The sequence below is a fragment of the Haemaphysalis longicornis genome, unplaced genomic scaffold (assembly GCF_048455015.1).
Source record: "Haemaphysalis longicornis isolate Haplotype H1 unplaced genomic scaffold, Haemaphysalis longicornis Haplotype H1 scaffold_7, whole genome shotgun sequence".
In the NCBI taxonomy this organism is placed as follows: Eukaryota; Metazoa; Arthropoda; class Arachnida; order Ixodida; family Ixodidae; genus Haemaphysalis; species Haemaphysalis longicornis.
In genome coordinates this window covers 84,798,226-84,822,703 of record NW_027526422.1, presented here as the reverse complement: position 1 = coordinate 84,822,703, position 24,478 = coordinate 84,798,226, and the positions used below count along the sequence as shown (strand labels likewise).

At 49.6% G+C, this 24,478-nt stretch overlaps 1 protein-coding gene across 3 annotated transcripts in view; it reads right to left on the bottom strand.

The window, feature by feature from the left end:
- Tnc (tenectin) overlaps positions 1-24,478 on the bottom strand; it is a 134,933-nt gene that overhangs the window by 87,563 nt on the left and 22,892 nt on the right. The window contains exon 1 of one of the 3 annotated variants that reach the window (XM_077677946.1): positions 18,754-18,988. The exons of the other annotated variants lie outside the window; for them this stretch is intronic. The gene's annotated coding sequence lies outside the window, so the exon portion shown is untranslated. Of the gene's footprint in view, positions 1-18,753; positions 18,989-24,478 lie in introns of those variants that run through there. 3 annotated transcript variants of the gene reach the window in all.

Sequence of the window (24,478 nt, the reverse complement as noted above, 5' to 3'; positions counted from 1 at the left end):
AATTTCACCGCCCCAACACTACCACTATCATCATTGATTGATCGTAGGGGTTAACGCGTCAACGCAACGCAGGCGATGTGGCGCGCCGTAGTGGAGGGCTCCGGATTAATTTTGACCACCTGGGGATCTTTAACGTGCGCCGAAATCCCGTACACATGGGCGTTTTTGCTTTTCGCCTCCATCAGAAAAGCGGCCGCCGCGGCCGGGAATTGAACCCGCGACCTCGTGCTCAGCAGCGCAACGCCTTAGCCACTGAGCCACAGCGGCGGGTTACCAATCATCATCACCATCATACCACAATCATCATCATCATCATCATGGTCTTCATATACGTCGTCGTCGTCATCATCATGGTAACCGAAGACAATGTTAGATCTTTGGGAACTTGTGCCCATACGCTGTCTCCATGGCATGCGAAAAGGCTCTTCGCCGTAGTGGTCCAAGAATTCGCCGGTTAGACTGTGCGTGAATGACGCCCAGTGTTGAATCGTGCGAACACGCAACCGTGGTATTCACGATAAACGACGCATGGGATATGTTGGTGCACTACAGAAGTATGTACAGCAAAGCAAGCGTGTTTTCGATTGAAGACATTCTGCGATCGCAGCAGCTCCTGCTGAAAGCAGAGCGAAATCTATTGGCCCTGCGAAGAAGCGACGTTGCTGTGGAAAGTGTAATAGGAGGATGCATGCTCCAAGCATTCGCCGTTTTTCTTTCGCCTCCAAACCACCGGCCTTGCCGTGGCGGTCGGCGGCGCTGCTCGACCGAGCATACCTCTCCTTTTTTTGCTTAATTGGGCAGCTACTACTGCCAGCGTGTCTCAATGCAGATGCTTTTTCCTTCAAGTTCCAGACAGAGCGGTGCTGCTGGCTAGCAGTTCCGCGAAGATTCATTCTCGCCTTGGGGGGATGAATGCGAGTGATTGTATTTTTTTTTCTTTTCTCCGTCTCGTTCTGTACGTCCTTTCTTTGTTCCTCCCACGTTAGCTTTTCACTTATTTTTAATTATCTGTACAAATAAAAGCTTCATAAAGGATTAGCATGAAGTGGATGACTCATCCGTGTGACGCGGGCGAGCGGCCTAACTCACGCTAATTGGCTCGTCGCATCGCCGAGGATGACGAGGGAGCTACGCTGTATTGTGGCGAGGAAACACGTCTCTGGAACGTGTCTCATAAAAAACGCGCGTTTAACTGAGCGGCGCCAGCGCAGTGAGGGCCTTGCGAAACTTGAGGGGTTTCCTCAGAGACGAGTGAAGTGAAACGACGTGTGCGTGGAGGGTCCGTGAAGTAGGCTTAATTAGTAAGGAAGCTGGATACTCGAACAAGGCTCCAGATGGTGTATTTTAGTCACATTGTCTCAGCCCTGAATTTATAGTTTTTCTCATTTATCGTATACCGCGTAACAAAAAAGAGAAGAAAGAAAACTTAAACTTGGCAAGATGTACTCGTACCATCCCAGCGCAATTGAAAAATTGGCATACGAACGGCACTCGGCTATAAAATCCTGCTATGTAAGCGCGGCCACATGCGTGCAGGTAGGAGCTTGGCAAGCGTTACGGATGCCTTGTCAATGCGTGTAAACAGAGAAGGAACGTGGCATAGCTGACATATACGGTTGTAAAACGTTCTTTTAAGGACCATGTCTATATGAGAGACAACAGCCTGCACGTCGCTTTCATGAAACTTTCCCAATATCTGACGTGCAGTTGCCGTAAAAGTAATAAAAACGCATGCTGTTCGTAAATGTAACCAAATTTGTATGTCACCAACCGCCTCAGTTAGCAGTGGGCGTGATTAGAGTAGTCATTTCAAATTAGAATACCTCTGCCAAGCTTGTAATACCTGTCGCGTAAGTGTTCGCTTGTAATCCTAAGCCCTTCGTGTTATAACCTTCCAAGGTACGAGATCGTTCCGTTGGCAACAGCGCCATGAGGAGGGGGTGATGAATACTCCTTGTTTAGCTCATAATGAAGTGTAAAGGGAAGTAAGTGGGTGGGAGCCCTGGCGGCAACCTCGGCCCTTTGAATCATTGTGATATCTGTCTACGGTTGGTTGGTGAGCAGAGCAGTGTCCATTTGCTTTGAGGTCGTAATATCTAATGCGTGCGGATCGAGTGTTGTTCCTTTTTGAGGGGCGTGCCCCCAATACCTTACGAAGGTTGTCCCTAACAGAATGCTATTTGCACTTAGTATCATGTAGGGTGTAAGAATAAGCGGTGAAATGTTACGGGGTTGGGGAAGGTATTTGTCTGCAGAATCGCCGCACCACCGTGTGCCGCTTATCAAATGTACGGTGCTCCACGACTCTTGCATCTATATTGCAGACGACCGCACATCACGCGCCGTAGCGCGTGCAGCCACTACTCCACTGACGCGAAGTTCCCAGCGGGACGCGCAGCTCAACATCGCAACTGTCAGCCCGGCGCGTGCCAGCCTCCCGCTGCTCCCTTGAATCCGTTGAACACGATTGCGCGCCCGAACTGCCAGCAGCCCCGTCGCAGTCACGCAGAAAGCGAACGATGACGTCTCCTCGCGATGGCACGCCCTGTGGTGCAACGCGATGAAAACATGGTAAGCAGTTGTTCTCGGAAATATCGTGGCTCGTGCGGTCGTGACAACAGCGTTAGATTTGCTACAAGGATATAAGCGCCGCTTCTCAGTGATCGTACGGTCGACACTGCATACGAGCATCTTTATAATGCGCAGCTACCGAGGGATTTCGTAGGACGTAGCCACGGGAGTTGCGCGCTAGTCAGCCATGGTAAAAGGCAACGCCCCTGTCCGTAAGTGCTCTCTGTAACCGGAATTGGAGCTCAAGTCACGCCGTAGAAGCGTGGGCCCTTTCAGGAGCATTTAGTTCGATTCTGCAGTGTAGACATGTCGCCCACAGCACGCGCACCTCGACGCGCATGCGCAGATGCTTTTGTTGCCTATGAATTTAATCAGATACCCAAAACTAGTAAACAATAACCGTCGGTCAGTGTCTTCTCCTGCGTCACGTTTTGGCACCCCGAATGGACCGCTGCAAGCTCAATCGAAGGCAGGTCTGATCACTAACACTTATTAGGAGCGAAAGGTGCTGCGAGATGGGCGCCAGACGAGATCCAACGCGTTGTCAGCCACGCCGGGCCATACATACATGCCCGCCACACGGAAAGCGAATCTTAAGCATGTCCCGTGTATAAAATGCTCCTCGGTAAACATGGTGCTCTAAACCGCGCCGCTACTTTCCTTTGGCGATTGTAATGCAAACCACTCCGGTCATATTGTTCGTCGCTGTTGTTTGTGCCCACGCGAACATCCCGAGTTAAACTGCGCCCGAGGAAGCTCTGTAAAAGCAGCTCGTCCTTTGGCCCCGTCCCAGAATGTCCAGGGACACGCGTGCTTGCGTACGCGCGTACGCACGCACGCACGGAAAGAAGTGCCTTGCCCGGTAGTGCTAGACGCGCACATACGCACGGACGCACGTATAAGCTCCCTAAATGCTTCGCTGAATGGCCGACTCGGTGAATGTGCCACGCACGGACTGCCACCACTCTGTAGCTTCCCGCAGCTTTGCCTTCAAGAAGCGGAACAGCCGAGAAAAGAAACACCACAGCAGTAAGTATCAATACTACACGCGACATGGAGGCTGACCACCGGCAACCGCCAGTGGCGTTCGGCGTTGATATAAAACCCAAAAGCGGTGTAGCGTTTTATGTCTAAAAATCAACAAAGTTACCCACTTGTCGTTATGAAATCTTCAGGTACAGAGCTCCTGGCGCACTGAGAGTCGACCCCATCTCTTAGCGAACCGGATCCTTCGTTTAGGAGGAGTTTGTTTTATAGTTTTTGGCATGAGTTCACGTGTACGGTGACAAGCCTTGCAGAAATAACAACACGACTGTGGTGATAATTCTTTGTGACTCACAGATACGTGTTGCCAAACGAGCCTGTGCGTTAAGGGGGACTGACCTGTTATCATTCTTTTGGCGCCTACTAATTCATCACCCTCGGGCTTAAAAGCCAACTAACGCCAACGGAAAAAGTTTTACAAACACATATAAATGCGCACAACGGCCTAGTTCACTTTTTTGTTGTTGTTTTTTTTTTTCATGTATGCGACTCCTGTGCTGAAATAAAAAACGAAAATCTCGCATGGACGACCGCTATAGTGCCATCTAAGGAAAACTAGATAAACTAAAATGCATTTCTTGTTAATTTTTTTCTTTCACTTAAGATGCGCTACATTTCTAAAAGAAGCAAACTAGACCGTTGGGAACATTTCGACGCATTTGTAAAACTTTTCACATTGGCGCACGATGCTTTTTTAAGCCCATGGGTCAAGAATTAGCAAGTGCTATAGCAATGTGATCGGGTGAGTTCCCGGTAAGTAAGCGCGCAGGCGCATTGCGACCCTGAGTGCTAGTCGGTTTATGAACGCTGCGTCGCAAACTGCACTACTCGCGGGAATTGCGCCGTCTCTAGTGACAACAAACCGCCCCTCGAGTTCCTGCGGTGTGCAAGTACGGGTATTTATTGAGAAGTTTGAGGCATCGAGACGGATGAGGCCCTATTCGCACTGCAGCGGCGCCAGGCAGAGGAACATGATCATGAACAGGAAGATGAACACTCGGGAGAGCAACATGATGCGGGCGATTGTCCTGGCGCTCAAGGATTACAATTTGTAGGTGCGTTAGTCTCACATCGCTGTCCAACATCAAGAGAGGGATCACGATCCAACTCATCAGCACCCTCCCCGCATCACTGAAAATATGACGACCACGACGATGATGGTGGTGGTGGTGGGAACGATGCGCTTTTACAGACGTACGTATACGCATACATTTTATGACAAACATCCTATTCTGCTATACAAAGGAACTAATAAAACCCAACTGAGTGTAAAACTCGGAAAAAGAGAAGGCGCGGGACGGAAGCTGCGGCAGAAAGTCGGATGAATATTGAGTGGAGGCGAAAAAACATGGCGGGTAAAGAGTTAGTCGGGCGTCAAGGCTTTGTATCCGCAAATTGCATCGCTCCGGGCAAAAAGGAGAAACTTGGACCAAGGAGCGCGAAATGAATGGGCGCCGATTTGGTGCCACTTCGCCTCATCATCCATCCCTTCGGCACCGCTTGCGTCGCCAGGCAATCCGTCTTCATATAGAGCCGCAGGTTTTCCTTAAATGAGCGTTTTCTCTTACAAATGAGTGGCTGGGTCCCCGTCGATGTTTTGTGTCCTTGATGAGATACCTCTCTGCTTCTCGCTGTGCGCCCGTGTCTATCCGCAGGCATTGTGATTCATCCCCGTTTGGGTCAAGCCTCTTAACCTCGTTAGCTTTCTTCTTCCGTTTCATTTCGTTTGGTGTAACCCGTCATTCCTATTTTTAGTAGCGGGGCCGGGTGCTCATTTGAAGAAAACTGCGACCGAAAGGCCTGGAGCGGGAAGCCTTCGTTTTTCGGTCGGACGGCAGTGTTGCGTACATTGCTGAAGCAGAAAGGAAAGATTAAGCCGTTTATTAACAGATTGGATGGTTGGAGTTGTTCCAAAGCCATTTTTAGCGACGTTTCGCAGGCGAAAATAAGGTCCTCTGGCTTCCGGACCTTATTTATGATGTCTGAAGGATAAAACACTCGTAAGGAGTTCTTAGCTGAATTAAGTAGAAGACGTGTGTGTGTGTGTGCGTGTGTGCGTGTGTGTGTGCGAGTGCGTGTGCGTTTGCGTGTGCGGGCATTCTGAGGGAGCGTAACAACTCAGTTGAAGTATTGTTTACGTAGTCCTTCTTCACTATCTTATATACAAAACATTTCGATAGTGTTGGTCAGGAAGGGGTGGGGTTACAACGCTGGCACTGGCCGTACCTTGTATGTATGTATGTATGTATGTATGTATGTATGTATGTATGTATGTATGTATGTATGTATGTATGTATGTGTGTGTGTATGTATGTATGTATGTATGTATGTATGTGTGTATGTGTGTGTGTATGTATGTGTGTGTGTGTGTGTGTGTGTGTGTGGCAAGAAAGCCACGTGCGGAGGTATTACAAAGGCGTTATCCCATTTCTTTAAACGTGAAGATAACAAGGCGCTGCAACTTGTACCTAGATATTTCCGTTTTTCAATTGAACCATATTTTTGTCAAAGCTCCTAGTTTCTTCTGTCACACCGCTGCCTGCCACCGGTGTCTTGTAAGCAAACTTGTTTTTTTTTTTTTTTTTTTTTTTTGCAGCGCGCATTTGTTGTGGAGGAATTTAAAAAGCGTCGCCCTCCATCGCTGAAAACAGCTTTTTGTGGCGTGCAGTGCGCGTTCAGTGTACGCTGCCCTCTTTATTCTTTGCGAACGGAAGTGCAAGGTAGAAATGGTGGTAGGCTACGCTCAGCGTGAAACTTGCTGACTGGTCTACTCGCCAAGGCAAGGCAAACAACGCGACGCAAACCGACGAAGGAATGTCTCAAAAAAGAAAAAAAAAAGAACGGAATGAACAAGTAGGAAAGAAAGCAAGATAGAAACAGAAAAAAAAAGCAGCTTCATTTGTCTTTTTTTTTCTTCTTGCGCCACACCGCTTTAAGGGTTACGTTGATATGTGCTTCCGGAGGGCAACTGCCGAAAAAAGTCACTTAGCCTCAGTGCTGTTCTGATTGGGCTAAAATTATGATACTGTTCAACGTGTCTGCCATAAAATCCTTCGGTGTTTTTTGGTGAAAAGCTATTCGGTTGCGGAACATTACGAGCGTTGCAGCGCTTACACCCGCAAGCAGCCCTCCCGAGGGCCTACAACATATAGGGAATGCTGACGTTGCTGATTTCGCATCAACGACCTTTGCGTCTACCGTAGTACCAATGTTTCCAAGCATTTATGTCCTTGGATGGAAGGAAAAATCAGTAGACAAAGAGAACCATATATTAAGGATTATTAAGGCTATATTTCGGCTATATTTATATTAAATAAAGCTATATTTAGGATAATCAATTTAAACAATACCGCACCATAGTAATAAAGATTGAAAATAATGATACACAACCCAGCTTTCCATTAACATTTTTTCGCATAACAATAATGTCGAAACGTTTTATGGCTCACATATAAGCAACATCGTTACGATCGGAGGGAAGACATGTGCATGTCTACCATTTGCTCTGGTACGTACAGTGTTCTTATATCCTGACGCATTGGTTTTGTTGCAACACTCGATAGGGCAAAAAGGACACAGTTTTCTTTCGGTTTTCCAAGGCCGGAACATACTCAGAACTCCCCGAAGTTCGTGCACGCGTCGCCGCCGCAGCGTTTGCATTGCATCGCAAACACAAAACCACCACGGCTGCACGCTGTCGAGCGCACGGGGGGGCCGCCTCTTTCGGAAACCACGCAGAAGAGCCCAGCGCGCGAGGGGGCTTGATTACACTCCACGCCGTTCAGATTGCGGGTGTGTGGTCTTCGCGTCCCCAAGATGCCGGGTATTCGCAGCGGCTGTGCCCACCCACCCGCCAAACGACGCTATTACACAGTAAACGGTGCTTCGGAAGGGGGAACGTATCGCAACGCCAGTGTGCCGGCGCGCACGGATGGTCGGCAGGCATTGCGGCAGTAAAGTCTCAATGCAGTCGCGCACAGCGCGCGGTGGGGAACGACAGATTCCTGAATCCGGGTTGCCTACGGCAGTTTCCTGGTAAAGCTCCTTGAGGCGGTCGCGTGTGTCCCAGGAAAATAATAAAAAAAAGAAACAAGGGGAGAAGCAAGAGACAGGCACAAAAAAATTCCCGAACTGTTCGTCATAACCGTTTCCTACGCTGGCTGAGCTGGGGCTATTGCGTGTACGCGCGTTTCTTGCCTTATAAGGTTCTCGCGGTTGCAAGCGGACAGAGACGACGACCGGCAGTTAAATTTCCCGCGCAATTAAGTTGTCCGGCGTTGTCCTTCGCGACCCTTCGCCTGTACGACCGAAGGATGGAATGAAGGGGACAAAATGAGACAAAGGGACGGCTAGCACTTGAACCGGAATAGAAATCTGTGCCGCAGCTGAAGCGCGTGTAATCGCCTGGGATTATGACATCTAGAAAGAGCGCCGATGTAACGGGAGGGCTCGCTGTCGAGGACGCCGTTAACAGCGGAACTTTGGTGTTCTTACAGCGACAATTAGAATAATGTGTCATTCGGGGTTCCTTCCGCGTCATTCTTGTCGCGTGTGATCGGATCGCACCCCTGGGTGTATTTAGTGAGATACAGTCGACGTTCTCGCTGCAGCCGTGTCCGTGCTTAGTGCCCTAAGTGCGTGCACTTACAATATACGGCGCCTCGTTAACATTATAACGTCGTCGCCTGTAAGTTGCTTTTTTTTTCAAATGCAGAAACAACAACAACAACAACAACAACATTATAAACAACGGCAATGACAAAGGGCTACTGAGCATTCTAGACTGCCGAATTTTGGACTTACGCAGCTGAATCACACAGGGCTATGAGGCGCGACGCAGAGAAGAAAAACTAAGTGTCAATTTAGACTGGGTGTTTTAAATGTGCGCCGAAATCTCGAACTCATGACCGTTATTGTTTTGACCCTCCATGGGAAATACCGCAGCAGCAGGTGGGAACCTAAGTCTGACGCGTGTCGCCGTGCTTATTACGTTCTCGACTGTGCGCGCTACCGAAGCTGTTTCATGATCAAACTTTTTTTTTCGAGGACCCATTGTGTGAGAAACCGGCATTGTTCCTGTTCTCATTGCTGCTGTTGTTGTTGTTGTGCGGGTGAAAATTGGCCGCCACTGTATAGACTAAATAAAAAACACAGTTGAGTTCTTACGGGAACTGAACTGCTGGGTCTCCAGAGTGGTATCCGAGTAATACCTGTGCTACACGGCAGTTTAAAAGGCCTTCCTAAGGCTATCGAACCAATTGTCTATCGAGTGCCCCATTGAAAATACATAGGACGCACTTTTAGTTCAGCGTTCGACTGTCAATCGAAAGTTTCCAAGTAACACAGGCATTAGTTAGCGCTGTGCTCCCTTGGCACGTTGCCAGCGGCGGAATGGGAGAGCGCGTGCGGCGCTGGAGTCATACTGCGTGACAGGTGAACGTGGCGGCACGTGAGTACAACATTACTCTGATGTTGTACCCTGTTGTGCCCGTGAGTACCCCGTTCTACTCTGCCCGTGGGTACCATGAGTGCCCTATTGTACCCTGTTGTACCCGTCAGTAAGCTGTTGTACTCAGAGTGACGGCACGTGAGTACAACAGGGTACAATAGAATACTCTGACGTTGTGCCCTGTTGTACTCTGCCCGTGAGTACCGTGAGTACCCTATTGTACCCTGTTGTACCCGTGAGTACGCTGTTGTAGTCATAGTGACGGCACGTGAGTACAACAGAGCTCTGCGCGGAGAGCTCTGATTCTGGAGAATCTGAGGCGCGGAGTGTGTCACCAGTCGGTGTGTCGAAGCAATTGGCGCCAAAAGACGAAGCCTGAACCAAAGCGAAGAGGCGCAAACACAACGCATAGCAATAAAGAAGTCTGTGATGAGTATATCACCAGGGCAAGCCATGTTGCATTCGCCTTCAGAGCCCGTAAGCAGACGTAGTGTATAACGTCCAGATCTTTGTGTGTCTCAAAACAATATTCGTTGAGAAGCACTCTTGTGGGCTTCCAATCCCAGTTCTTTCGGGATGGCTGGCCAGCTATTGCAAAATCGCTCGAATATGCCATAAAATCTGCTGCAGTAGTACATTTGGTCAACATATCAAACATGACAATTATTCAAAGGAGCAACAATAGATGTCGTATACAAGACAGAATGCCCACGTCCCCTATAACGCACACATTCCATTCCATACATTCCAAACATCAGCCGCTTACGAATTATAAGGCGGTTGGCTCGATGCTAGAAAACTGGGATGAAAACGAATTAAGCGTGGATATAATTTTTGTAGTTGGTGTACGTGTTCACCTTTCTCTCAGAGACTGCTTATTCGGTTGCCCACTCGGCTCACACTTGGCAAGAGACGGCATTTTACGCCACACGCTTGCACGAGGACGCACGCTCACCGGAGCTCCATGCAGCGACGGCGCGCACAGAGCTATCTCTGCCGCATAAGCGCCGCACATCAGCCGCGGTGACACTTGTTACGTGTCAGCGCCTCTACGTTTCCTCTCGGCGACCTCGGAGCTGCGTTTTGAAAGCGCATGACCTGCGGATGACACGGAGGTGAAAGCTACGATCGCGAGACTCCTCATGTCGCTTGCTTTGCCAAGCGAGCCTTCTATTACACTTCGCAGGTACGTCTCGGGAAAAGTAAAAATTGTCAGTGCAAGAAAAGAAAAGAGCGCTGACTGAGCAGGAAATAAGAGTTTGGGGGCTAGTATCGAGTCACTGCTCGAATGAGTAAAATGATAAAGCGTAGCAGGGAACTATAGGTGCACGAAGCTATCAGCACATCTCGACTGTACCTTTTCTTTTTTTTTTTTCTTTTTGAACGTTCTTATGCCATTACCAGCGCGGCAGAAAAGACGCGCCGTGCGCTTTGAGTCGTAAGCGAATACATGCTTTAGCTGGAAGTTAGACGCGACGCCTGTCGATTACTTCAGCGCAGGTTTTAAATGTCCACGAAGAGGTGGGTTGGATTCGGCTTAACACAGAACTGCACCTTTTATTAGTGGCCAGCCGATTCCAAGTATAGCTCTCGTCTTCCTTTCGTGGTATTGAAAAATGATACGTAAGCTGCGCGCTTCTTAGAAATGCAAGCATTCTATCAAGTTTCAAAACTACTGCGCAGCAGCCGGCTTCACAGAAAGTGTTCTCCTGCTTTTTGCAAAATCTAAAGCTTTGTCAGGCTGCCATCGCGAAGTTCCGCCACCGTTGCAACTCGCGAAATTTGAACACGCATAAATAGTACTGAGACATCCTAATATGTGAGAATGCGTAAGCATAACTTCACGCGCCGAGTTATCTAGCGGAGTTCACGGTCACTGAGGTTTGTGTTGCTGAGTGTGTGATGTCACAAAACGCGCATGAACTCTTTTTTTTATCTCTACGAGTAAGCATAGTACGCTTCACCGTCACACGCAACGCGAAAAGCAGCCAGAGTTACAAAAGTTAAGCTTTCACCAAACTTTTTTGTAGTTCGCTTCACTGCCTCGCCGAGCTGCATTGCTAGGAAGACATCCCTGAGGGGCAAGAAAAGCCGTCATGAAAATACGGTGTCTGTATGACCTTTTTAAAGGGGCCATAATGAGGAAATACAAGTTGGTTCTCTGAAAATGCTGCTTTGTCCCAAAAACAGTGAGACCAATTTTATCGCAACGTTTATACGAATAACGGATATATTAAGGATGGCAACGAAACAATATCTACATTATTTCAACCTCACGCCGATGTCACTTACGAGCTGGTGAGCGATCCTAACTACGCGTCGACCGACGTGCACAACGCCGTATAGCCTCACATTAAAGTTGGCGACGAAAAAAACACACAACCAAAGCAAAGACAGGCAAAACTCGTTTCCCGGCTCGCACGGGTTCATAGAGGTTCGCTACGTTGCACGCTTCGTTTCTACCCGTAGCAGAGAAATTAACGAATAATACATTACTGGCGGCCGCTGAATGCAGTGTTTGTCTCGCCTGACAAACGACCTGCTACAGCCACTTGCAGCGGGGCAGCGGGGCCAAATGACCGACGGCGGCGGTATAAGGGCGGAGATTGAAGCGACTACAAGTGGCGCAATTCTTCGGCCATGTTTGTCTGCGCTCGCAATTAGATAAGCCCTTTCATTGCTCCCAGTTCCCTCCTTGAAAGCCAGCACAAGGCGTGGGGATTTCTGACTGGCTGAAGCTTTTGTATAATCCCTCACTTCGGAACCATCGAGTGGTTACTCAACGTGCACAGCGGTTATAATAACATAAGACAGGTGCGTTTGTAAGCGGAAATCTGAAGAAGATTACAAAGGAAAGGAGAAGGAGGGGTTTAAGCGGGAGTGTGAGAAGGGTCACGATGCGCAGTCCGGTTAAGCCGCGCTGTTCGTTCCAGCTACTGCTGTTGCTGCTGCTGCTTTCTGTCGGGCGCGACCGTGTGTTTGATCATCGTTGGTGTATACCACGCTTCATGCAGCCTTATTTTCTCACGGCTGTTGCTCCGAAGACGAACGAGAGTTCCGGCAGCCGGGCTGACAGGAAGATGATGACCGAAAGGGAGCACTGCGAGACAACGCGGGATGGAGCGAAGTAGTTAGCGGGTTGGGGGAATGGAGAGGCGTGGAAATTGCTCGGCTTTTGTTGGAAAGTATACTTACAGAAGGGCACCGGGGGTCAAAAGAGATGTACTTTACGATGTACGATATATACGGCTTTTGCGCCGACGAGAACGACCGCTGGAACGGGGTGAAGTGCACGAACTCGGGGCGCCGCTCCGGATATGTGAGGAGACGCAATGAAGCTGAGGACAGGGGAAGCGAAAAGAAGTAGGCGTTTTTTTTTTTTTTCTTTGCACACCACAACATGGTATATGCTTGGCAGCAGCCAATACCTGCCTGGGCGTAACGTATATGCACGGCGCGAAATCATTCCGTCCAAACACTGTTCAGCGTTGGTATACAGTGACTACGACATGGTGCAGCTACCAACGAATTACGTCGAGATTTTGGTTCTTATTGCATATAAGATGCACTGCATATAAGATGCAGGTTATCTGGCGAAACACAATTTTTTCTGTATGTCTACCGCCCCCTACCGGCATGAAGCGGCATATTCTTAACCAAAGTGGCTTGCTCTTATCGAAAGCGTAGCAGTAATCTGTGGCACGTTTCATGCACGCAATTGCGGCCAAGATAGCGGAAGCCACAAACTATGAGAGTTGCCCCACATTGAAGTTCATAAAATATGGGTATCGTCTCCGACCTTCGTATACCTTAATTTGACGAAACCAGGGCAAAGGAGAAACTTGGCTGCTTTCTCAGACGGCAAAACGTGTCGCCTGAGAGCAAAATAATGTAACCCGACGGCGAGGTTAATGGTTAGGAAGGGCGCGGCTGGCGGCCCGGTGAGGAGAGCGCATTGCATAATTGACAAGCCCCTAATGTGTTTTCGCCTTCCTTGGAAGCGCCGAGGGAACGGCTATATTTGGGTCGTCGCGACACTTACGCGTGCTATCATAGGTGAATACACGTACGACTCCTTCGTTTCTTTACTGAGGCTTCATCATGACTTGCTTAGCTATTCTTAATGACGATGACTTGTTTAAAGCGCAATATTAAGTTCGCACGTAGTGCTAGCTCAAATGTGTGCACGTATGTGTGTAGAATGGCGCGAATAATTTCAAAGAGCCGCCCCCGGGCTTCCTCTTACCCAATCTAGTTTGCCAAATAATACTGTCCGCCTGATGCCACGGCGTGCGAATACTGGTATTCTAGTGGACATGGATATACACATCATCCGGAAGCTCTTGGAGTCATTCATGATTTCTTTTCGATTTCTTCGTTGGCAGCCTGGATTCCAGCGATAACACGGGCACAGCAACATTTACACATCCCCGACTCATAATTCCGCGGCGTATGTGAATGTTGCTTTCGCGCCCGGACACCACCAGTGTGCGCTACGAACCGCACGGTCGGGTACGCCGCGAACACACCACGACCATTTCGCGCGCCATAATCAACTAGAACCAATTAGCTGTACAGACACCACGCCACGCACACATGCTGCGTTCGTCGGCGAGCCACAAAGCCTTTGTTCGTCGAGTCGCAGCATCCGTCCGGGCCACTCGCGCTTTTCTTCTTCGTTCGTGGCTACTCTTGAAGTTCACCGCACACATCGGCCGGCCCTTCCTTCTCCCGAAGAACACCTCGGCCGCCGTTCTGCTCCGCGAAGTTGATGGAGCACCGTTCGCCCGCCGCCTTAATTGGAATCTTAATTTTATTCGCGCTGCGCCCACGCCTCCCGGATGAGTTCGGCGCGCTTAATCGGGGCGACGGCCGCTCTAATTGCTCGCCGAGAAAATGGCATGGAGAGAGTTGAGCAGCAGTTGCTCACGTAACACCGCCCAGAGAAGAAGGCCTTAGCACTGCGGAAGCAGTCGGGTCGCTTACGTCCATACCTTATCAGGGGGCTCGAATAGAACATTTGTAGCCAACAGCAGAATCGGATCCAATATCCCCACGAGGGAGAGGGCGGAAGGGGAAAAATGCGAACTCAGGGCATTGCGCCTTGAGGTTGTTTTGTCCGCGGATGTCCAGCTTCAGCGTCTCGTCCAGTTCACGGCCAGTTCTCGGAAACACGGATTCGGCTGCGAAGCGAACCTAACTTGAGCAAATTTGCGGCGCGTTTGACCTAAGCTCGAAACACGTACCCTTCCCACCCAGTGAGTGAATCGTGAGGGAATGTTGAGAACGGCAGACTTTGTACCTGGAAACGAGATTCAATCAGGCGAGAAAGTGTCAGACGAGGAGCCTTTACAGTTCCCGGGCCGGTCAATGGCTCGTGCCCGCTACTGAGGTTGGGGCTTCCCGAACTCGCTTTAAGCCAGTCAGAAACTGCATTCCGGTTTGCTGCCGCGTCTCTGCGTGTCTACAAGCGGTCAAAAAAAAAAAAAGAGAAAAGAACAATCCGCAAGTAAAGTACACCATAAGGGGCGTTCGTTAAAGAACCATAACGTTCCAACCACACCGTGACGCAGGGATGACCGCTAGGTGGCCATCTCTAAGTCCCAAGTCGAACCTTCTTTTAAGCGTTCCTGTGTCCGGCACTAAAAACGCTTTAAACCCCGCCACGTGGAGAAGGCACGGGACGCATACATCTGCATAAACCATCTTAACTCCCGGCCTCGGTTTTGCTTCTATTGGGCACAGGTTATACGCCTTCGTTGCGCAGGATAGGCTCGATCCTTACTGCGCGCACTAAATTTGTCTTCTCGTTCGCAATCGAACTGCAGCCAGCCCCTAAATAACGTTTTCGAAATCGCCGCCATGCGAAGCATACCGGAGCCTGTTGCAGTGCAGAATAACCACTAATTTTTTTTTCTTCGCTTTCATGTGACCTTAGTACTGGTTAAGAACCTTCAGCATGTACGATTTAAAGAAACAGAAACCACTTGGTTATATTGAGACACCGCCTTCCTGTTTTCGCCGGCACATTTTCCTCTTACGCAACGCTCTTACATTTCGTAGGGAATGTTTTCTTCGCAACGTTGTTTGTGTTCTTTCTTGCTTCCCAGTCACCGTTTTATTTTATGAAAGATTAATATTATATTCCGATTGCTATTAATACTATAATTGTATTAATACTATTAATACTAATAATTATTATTACTAATAATACTAATAATAGCTCCCCAAAAAACTAAAAATCAAATTTTGGGAGATTTCGCGAAGAAGCGACACCGGGGGTGTGAAGCGCGCCGTATAGTGGAAGGCTACGGATGAATTTTAACCTGCTGGCTGTGTTCAACGCGCGCCGAAGTCTCGCCACACGAGCGTTTTGGCTCTTCGTCGCCATCAGAAAAAAACAGCGGCCGTGGCTAGGATTTCGCCACACGAGCGTTTTGGCTCTTCGTCGCCATCAGAAAAAAACAGCGGCCGTGGCTAGGATTTCATAGCGGCCGTGGCAGTGAGTTGTCGCATCGTAATTTCTCGATTCTAAGCACCGTCTCCCCTCTTTTCCTACGCTGCTAATGCTATAAGTGCCGATTGATGCCTAGACTTACCGTGTTAGGCATAGCTAAGGCGATGTGTTTTCCCTCCATGCAGGACCATTTTATATTTTATTTCCTCCACCAGGCGGGTGCCCAGACCGATCAGCACCTAAGGCTCGACTGAAAAAATGCGCGCGAATCCCACCCTGTGAAAATGGTTGGAAAGCGAAGCTGTAAACGACACCCGCAACGATTACCCATGCGACGTCGTTTGAACTCACATCCGTAGCTCTAGAAAGAGTAAAACCAGAGACAAATGAAATGCACTTGACCACACCATTTATTGCTTCAAATAGAGATTCCTTGCTAAGGTCAAATCAATGCATGATGGTGATTGGTTGAGTTGTATTGGTGAAGTACTTGAGTGTAAACACTTTTTTTTATAAAATGAACGGAAGCTCAAGCCCGGTGTTAGATGGTCTCATTACTACTGCGTTGCTGCCACCGCCGACGGAGCCGACGAGATTAGCGGCAGAGACAGAGAAGTGAGATGCCATGCGTTGGTGTGAGCTTCCTTTAATTTTTACTGCGGCAGAGACAGAGAAGTGAGATGCCATGCGTTGGTGTGAGCTTCCTTTAATTTTTACTAACTCCTAGCGCACGCGCAAGGCACGCGCATGGCCGATACACGTGCCGTGCACGGAGCGCACAGCGGCGCGAAAGGTCGCGTGACGCTATCACGTGGCATTCAGCGAGAACGCAGCGAGAACCCATAGTGAGCTCGGGGAGCGCACCGCTCTGTTATACAACAAGCTTCCTAAAGATGGTTTCACTGCTGAGCAGGATTGCCTTACTAGGAAGACATTTTAAGCGCAGAGCACTTTAGGAGCTCGCCTTGTTGTCGTACCTCGCTCGCTGTAACCCTCTTCCATGTCAAGCGACTGGCGGAATCAGGCAGCGCAGCGATATTACGTACCCAAGTAGAGGCCCACCGCGTAGCCGTCGTTACGGCGTCCCACACTAGCTTCGAAAAACAAGCGGGTTATATAGTCATAACCGTTCGAAAGTCGTGAACCGCTGACGCTTGCCATACATCTATCTCCCCGTTGTTTAGTGCAAAAAAAAAAGAAAACTGCAGATACATTAGAGCCAAAATTTATGTAATTAACAGGCAGCCCCCGCGTTCATTTAGTTAGGAACGCTCCTTGGGTTGGTTTTTACGATAGTAAGCGGGAAAAAATGGCAGTGCAAGAAAAAGAATGGCGCGTTCTATACTACGCAGTAAGACTCCGGCACGTGCGGGATGGAAAACAAGCACAAAAAGAACAAAAGTCCCGCTCGCGCTGTTTCAGGCAGGTGGCGCGCTAGCACTGCGAAGGCGGGAAATTCGAAATGCGTTTGACAAACCTTCGTTCAATTCATCAGGCGAGGAGTGAGAAAGGGCGGCGAAGAGCGTGATGGTGATAGCAGTGAGCGGATAACGGCGCAACAGCCCATTATGGCGAATCACTGCTCTGCACTTCCGACAGCTTTCACGTGGAGTGGAACGGCTTTAATTTTTTCCTGGGGGCGATATTAGAGTTCTAATATGAACATATGACGGCAAAATGGTCTCTTATTAATGCATTTTTAATGTGGCGTTGGTGTGACAGATGGATAGGCTCATCTCCTCGTTGACTCCATGTAAAAATGCTTACACGAAATGCCTAACATTGGTTCGGTTGTCGCACTCCGCGCTCGTATAATGTCTAAATTTGATAGATCGCGTCGAACTCCTATCGCTCTTCCTAACAGGTGGTCAGTCGATTTCCAGCCTATCGTTACTCGAGCTCCCCGGCTGTCTGGGCATCGTTTATCTAAACCTCGCCTCGCAGATACGAAATTCGCGGGCATCCATCCCTCTGCTCCGCAGGATGCCAGCATGCCTGGTAGGCGGATACCCATTCGTCACCTTCAGATGCAAGTAATCTCGTCCCCGGAGCTTCGCCCGTGCTCGGGACAGTAATTGCGTGACGCTTTGCCGAAAGGACCTCATGAGCGCCCATCCCTTTGTGGTTATCCTCTTTATCTCTTCCTGGTTCCTTTCCTAGGTGTCCACAAGGCGCATCGTCGCTCACGAATAAGCAGCCAGTATGAGCACCAACCGGGCCCTGTAATTTGATTGGTACACACAGCCTCGCCGCAAATCCATCATCGTATTATATAAGAGCGAGCTCATGCAATCTTTTCTTCAGTGCGACGTTACTAACTGAAAGATATGCGGCCACGCTATGAGGGATGCGAATTACACGCAGCAGTTTATTTTTTTTTAATACAGCGGTTTATTCGTTCGGCGCATCGGCCTTTTGATGTATATTGAATTGCCAGAGGTCGTTCAAATCGATTCACCGTTTATAACGTAGCTGCGTTAAAGAGGTCTAGCTTTGGTACCTTATTCCTCAAACTGCGCTTTGATTCGCTCTAGCGGTCGACTGTCAGGTATAGACCGCAGGAAATCTGTGATAGTCAGAGGTGTACCTCTCCTGAGTGTAGCCATGTTTTTTTTTTTTTTTTTTCACTGATTTTCCCGAACTTATAGGTTAATTGTATTAATTAGCCCTGGTAACCCTCGATAATGAAGAAGCCTTTTTGATATGGGCCTAGCAAGATCCTTCATTTTGAGTTTTGGGTTTTGAGCTTTTTGATGATGAGCTTGATGGCGATCTCTTTTGATGAGTTTTGAGCTTTAGCCAACCTCGAAACCGATGTTACTCGTAGACCATATGACGGTCAACGTCTTCAGTTGTCGTTCCGCGAAGATGTAAATATTCCAAAACACTCTTTTCCGAGGGACCTCATAAGACATCTTGATCTATGGGCTGCTGTGCGCGAGCTTTAATTAAACAGTTGTTTCAGTACCAATAAAAGAGGTGACAGGTTTACGGGCCAATATTTCCTGCATTCGGCAAAAAATGAAGAAAGACACATGTCAGACAACCAAGGCCTTGTGTTGCAAGATTATCAAGAACGCAAATCTGCGGATCAAGTAAGGAGATAACGAAGTACCCCAAAAATTACACAAAATCGAGGTAAAAAAAGCGAATTGCCGGTGTTTTCCTCCCACAAAAGCTGTAGAGTCGAGGTCATTAGCCAAGCGGAACCAGGCCCCGCTCGTGAACTCACCTCTTCTGTCCGGTCGTACTCCTTACGGGACGCTCGAATCCAAGCCCAAAGCGACTTCTCTGCTGAACTCGAGGAATGCCAGACATCCGGCCCGACGCGCAGACGGCACGTATAGGAGTAGACGATCCGGGAGCGCCTCTCCGAGATCAAAATCTTCCCGCCAATTTAAGCCGGCGCTGCTTCTGTTCCCACTGATGTTATACAAACTAACCCGACTCGGTGCTCTTCCCTTCTATCGACCCCGTCGATCTACAGAGGGCCCGCCACCGAGACGATCGCCTCTCCCTTCTTCTTCGACGATGACGAGGACGCCGACGGGCCAAGCCGCCGCGATGACATATCGCCCTGCCCGGTCGCGTGCCTCGCCTATTCCTTCAATGTGGCCGGGACGTCGTCGTCTGCTTCGGCCCCCTCGATGAACGGCAGACGACTGCCTCGCGCTAGCAGACGATCACATACAGCGCACGGCGGCAGCAGCAGCACGACCGGTGGCACGCGACGCGGCGACGAATTGGGGAATGTGGTTTGACGATTCCGAAGCGGTTCTTTCTCGATTACTTCTTTTTTCTGTCAGCGCGATCTGTTTTCGTTTTATTTTTGTCGTCCGATGCTCCTCCAACTCTTTCTCTCCCACTTCGTTTTTCGTCGCTCTTTTACTTTGCTTTTCCGTGTGTTTTTTCTCTTTCGCCCCCTCCTTGGCGTCTTTTCCTCCCATCTCACGTTTTACCGGCACTCTTGGTTGCGTAGCTCGCTTAGTGGCTGTCTGGCTACTTGCCTTCTACGCAGTGCCTCCTCCTGTCTTGCCGCTGAGCATTGCATGTAACGCTCTGCATAATTTCTGCATCCCCATCTACAGCCTCTCTTCTGCCCCCCCTCCCCTTCTCTCTCGAAGCAGGACGAAAGCCCCACTTCCGCTGCCATGCTCGTCTGCCCCGACACTGCCTTGACCCGACGAGCGGGACCTTAGAAAATGTACTGTACTCGACGAGGATGCCGTCCCGGCTTTAGTTATTCAACGAGGAACGCGTCTAAATGGAGAATCGTGCCCCCTTCCTTCCTCCATCTCGCTCTCAAATGCGTTTTGGCTCGTGCCCCCAGGTGGCGGTTATGCTCGCGTGGTGTGTATATGCTCATACGTTACTTAACCTAAGAGGTACACTAACAAAAAAGCCGCTGAATGTGTGGGCGCAGAGAGGGAGCGCTGAGGCGTGAACTCCAATGTTTTTATCTCCTTCTGTGCTGTGATTGCAATGACACTGCGGTGCTTCGCGTTCCGGTCTAAGAATAAACAAAAACACGCATGAAGAAAACGAGGGCAGTCTATTAGGCGATGGTAATAACCATTCGAACGGCGTGACTGCGTCAATGATTTGCCAGCGACAAGAGCTAGAGTTTTACGCAATGAAACGCATAAACGAAATCAATCTATAACAGTCGATGGTCAATTTATGCTGGTCGTTTGGGATTTTCCGAACTACTCCAAAATGAATTAATGAGTGATCTTCAAGCTGAACTTCTCTTTACTGTTTGCCACGCGTATTTCCCAAGAAACGACCCGACGGAACCCCACCCCTATTTCTCCCCGTCCCTTATTTTGTGCCAGTCAACCAGCTAATATACACGTACTATTGGACTGCAGTGGACTCGCCGCTGATCGCCAAGAGGGTTTGCCTGCTCGCGTCACTACACGACAACATTAACGCAGCCGCAGAGCGCGACACGAGCATTTCTTCTTCCAAAGTGCTTGTTTTTGCGGACTTTTTCACGCAGAAAGAACGCATAATCGACGAAGTTAACAGATTCAATCGTGATGGTGGTGAATAAGTAGAAAAGTGAAAAAGTAAAAAAAAAAGAAAACATACTAACGAAACGACAAAAATTTATCTCACGCATCGCCTTTCACGCGACCAAGAGCAAAGAAAACACCTAACCGACAAACACAAAGAATTCCAGAGGAATGGACCACACTTCCCGTAACGTGAACCCCACCTTACAAACTCTTTGACAATTTTCGCACCCAACAGACGTCCTCCCCCCCCCCTTCCTCCTTATAGCTCGCTTCTTCTCCCTAAATAAACCACGCCATCTCCACTGGCCTCGGCACAGCGACGCGGCTCCTCGGAGGAAGCCTTGGCCACAGCTTCCAGAGAGGGCTCTGTGTACTAAGGATGCTTGGAAAAGTAAAGTTAGTTTCCTTTCTTCCTTCCTAGCCAAAATAAATTGATTTTGTTCGAAGCAGCAGTGAAAGTAGCTGCTCATTTATTGCTCTTCACTATAGGTTTGGCGAAGTGACCATGGCTGTGAGGTCAACTCAGATTTTGAGCATCTCAACAAAACAATCAAGGAAAGTAAAAAAGACGTGTCCTACACACTTTGGCGTGAAACGCTTATAGGCGCTTCCAGGTGGAGAGTCAGCGAACTCATCTTTCTTAGAGATCGGTATACATTGGCCGCTGACCCGGTGGCGCCCGCAAGATACGAAATGCTTCCTGCATTTTAGGGGCGAAGCCCCTTAAGGGCTGGGGCTGTTACCGTCTCCTGTCGTCGTCGTCGTAATCATCGTCTTATGTAGTCACGGTACTTAAACACCGGGAGACTCGTTTATGCCTCGCGCTAGAGGGCTTCGTGCTTCAAAGACAAGAGACTTTTGCAGCAAAGCTGTATACCTCTACCTCTACCCCTCCCCCTCCCCCCCCCCGGTTTCATCTCCGTTGGCAAAAACGCCAAGGGTATACACTTATACACTGCATGCTTCGCCCCTCCCCAGGTTTTACGTTAGTGGAAATGGCCCCAGACTTCTATTTTCTACCAATTTTCCGTCGAAAATAAGCAGTTGTCTCGGCCTGGTCGAACAGCAGCATGAACTTTCGCCGTTCCCTAGAATCACGCAATACTAAGTAGCTTCTTCATTTCCTCGCTATCAAAAAAGACGTGAGCCTTCGCACCGGGTATTAGTACCAACACAACGAGGCTACGCTGACAATTAACACCGCGCCGTGCGCTTGAAGTGACCTCTACCTGCACGGCAGTACGAAAGCTCGCTACCGCTGCGATATTGTACTCGAGTAAAAGCCTCGAGGCGTGGGAAACCCGTTTACGCGATATAGCTCGCTGTGAACGACATAGCTCAAAAGCAATGGCAAGGGACCCACTATTGCGGCAGCCGCGAGCACACGTCTTCTATCGAGTACCGTTGCCGCGTTACCTTCAGTAGCACATGCCAGGTGCAGTGTTTATGAACAAGATGAACGTAACAACAACAAAAAACAAAGCTGAACGTACGTCGGTTCCAAGCAATGAGCCGGCGTGTCGAATCACATTACCTCTCCGCCCCCAGTCTACCTCCCCGCACATTTCGCCCAAGAGCGCCACACGTTATAAAATAAATTCGTCTCCCCCCCCCCCCCCCCCTTTTCGCCAGGCCCCCCACCTCTCTTCTTTTCCCTTGCCTTCAACCTCGAGACGCTGTTAATGTGACATATTCCCCGCCGCTGGCCGTTCGTCTTGGTCCTCTCTGGTTCACGTCTTGACGCGACGCGAGCTACAGTGTAAGAAAAAAGAAAGATAAGAAGATAAGCGAGAATAAATCCGTGCCGCAGAAGAAGACGAAGCCACAGGAATGGCACGCGAGGTATGCCAGGCTCGCAGACCAGACATATTCATATATGAGAAGAGCATCGCAATCCGGTTATTCCAATTGGGATAAACATTTGCGAATAAAATACCGTTAAACCGGCTGAATTGTGCCCAGTTCACGAGAGACGCAGAAAGAGAGAGAAGGAACGATGGCACGCACAGTAAACGCTATGGAAGGTTGTTTAACGCTTTCTGTCGTTTTTTTCCTTTCTTTTCGTTTTCTTTTTGCGGTTTGTTTCCGTCCTTTATTCCGCGTTTCCTCTTCGTGCGTAAAAGTGCGCAAAACGAGGTTTGCCCCGCGTTACTACATTGTATCTCGTTCGCTCTCGCCTTCCTGTACCTGTTCCTCCCTCTCTTTGCCTCCCCCTCCGTCTATCCATCCGTTAGTCTCTATTCGGCGCGCGACGAAAACGCACGACTTATGCCGACGCTGATATCAGTTAATCTATTCAGAACACACATAGTTCTTCAGCTGTTTAACGAGAAGTTCGGCAGCTACAAGAACATTCGGGCTTCGCATCGTCTGTAATTGCACAACCCCGATATCATTACAGCCGTCCTCTTCCCCGATGGGAATTGGCCAGGAAGCGCTACCTTTATTGTCGCGTGACAACAGGCAAATACCACGTACAAGCACAGAGGAGAGGAGGAAGAGGCATCCGAGGGATATCCAAGAGATGTCCCGTCTCGGAGGTGTAGCCCGGGCAACGTCTAGAACTAGAAGTTATCCTCCGCTTTTCTGTTTCTTTTTCGAGTAGCCTGCCTCTTCTGAGTGGCGTTTCTATGATCGGTAACTCGACGCTGTTCAGCGCTGCCAGTGGCGCGTACTTTCAACAGTGTGAGCCATTGGATGCGGCATCATGTCCCTAAACAGCCGATTCCCACGACCAAATCCAGGGAGTTACCCTTTGAGAAAAAAAAAAAAAAAAAAAAAGCCGGTGTAGACACCAAGCGAACGAGCCAGCAGCGGTCACCGCATGAGGATCTCAAGCCCCTTACGCACCCGGCTGGGCCGTAGGAGAACCTGTTCTTCGCCAATGGCTGAGAGCACACATAACTGATCGGCTCGGCTGACCGTTGCTCTCTTATCTACTTTTCTTTTCGCCGCATAGCAGTCGTCTCGAGATAAAAACAGAGCAGCCGTGAACGTGACTCTCGTTCCGGCCTTTTATAGTTTCTATTTTTCTCGTCCCACGTCGCCCACCTCCATTACTGTCATTGCTGGGCTCTCAGCCTCTCAAGCATGCACAACCACGCAGCTTCGGGGGAGGGGGGAGCAAGGATTGTCTTCAAAACGGCGTTGCTCGCCTGCTCGTCGCTATCGCTTTCAACTTAGAAACGCCACGAATGCGGCAGCTGCGTCGTCCTTAGCGAGACGACGTATGGTACGTGGAAACGTCGCAGTCTGGAGGCCAACCTAGGACAATGCCCCAGTGACGATAGACACAAAGCGCAACACTGGGCCTGCTTTCGTGTCGAAGGTGACGGGTTGTGCACGTAGGCGTGGCGGCTCTCAGTCTCGACGTAAGAGTGTGGACCAGACTCCGACGGTGAAACAGGCCCGCGTGCTTCTCTTTTTCTCTCTTTACGACGCGCTGGCCCTGGCCGCCGACCGAACGGGGTGCGCTGGCCGAGTAAACAAGCGACAGGCTGCCACGGGCGGCCCCGGGTGTTCGCCGGTGTCAGTGGCTCCTGGAGTGTTTGCCAGCCACGGCGGCCACAGGTCGCAAAACCCGGCTGGCGTGGCGCATTCCCGCCAGTCTGCTTCCGGATCGGCTGTCGGCAGACCCAGAATGAACGGAGGAACGAACGAAGCAGCGCGGATCTATCGCAAGCCGCGCCTCATCTTCCCCGAGAGCTCTCTTTCTTCCTCTCCGCCTCCGCCGTTCACTCGGCCGCTCGCCCTCCAAAACACGCCACAAGCACTGAATCCTATCCACAAAACAGCGCGCAGCGGCTTCACCGAGAATGCTTCCCGCTATTTACCTGTTTTTCTTCCCTTATTGCTCACTCTAACAATGTAAATACGTTGTGAGGCACCATCGAAAAGACAATTTTCGGTGCCGAAATATGCGGTCTCTTTACATAA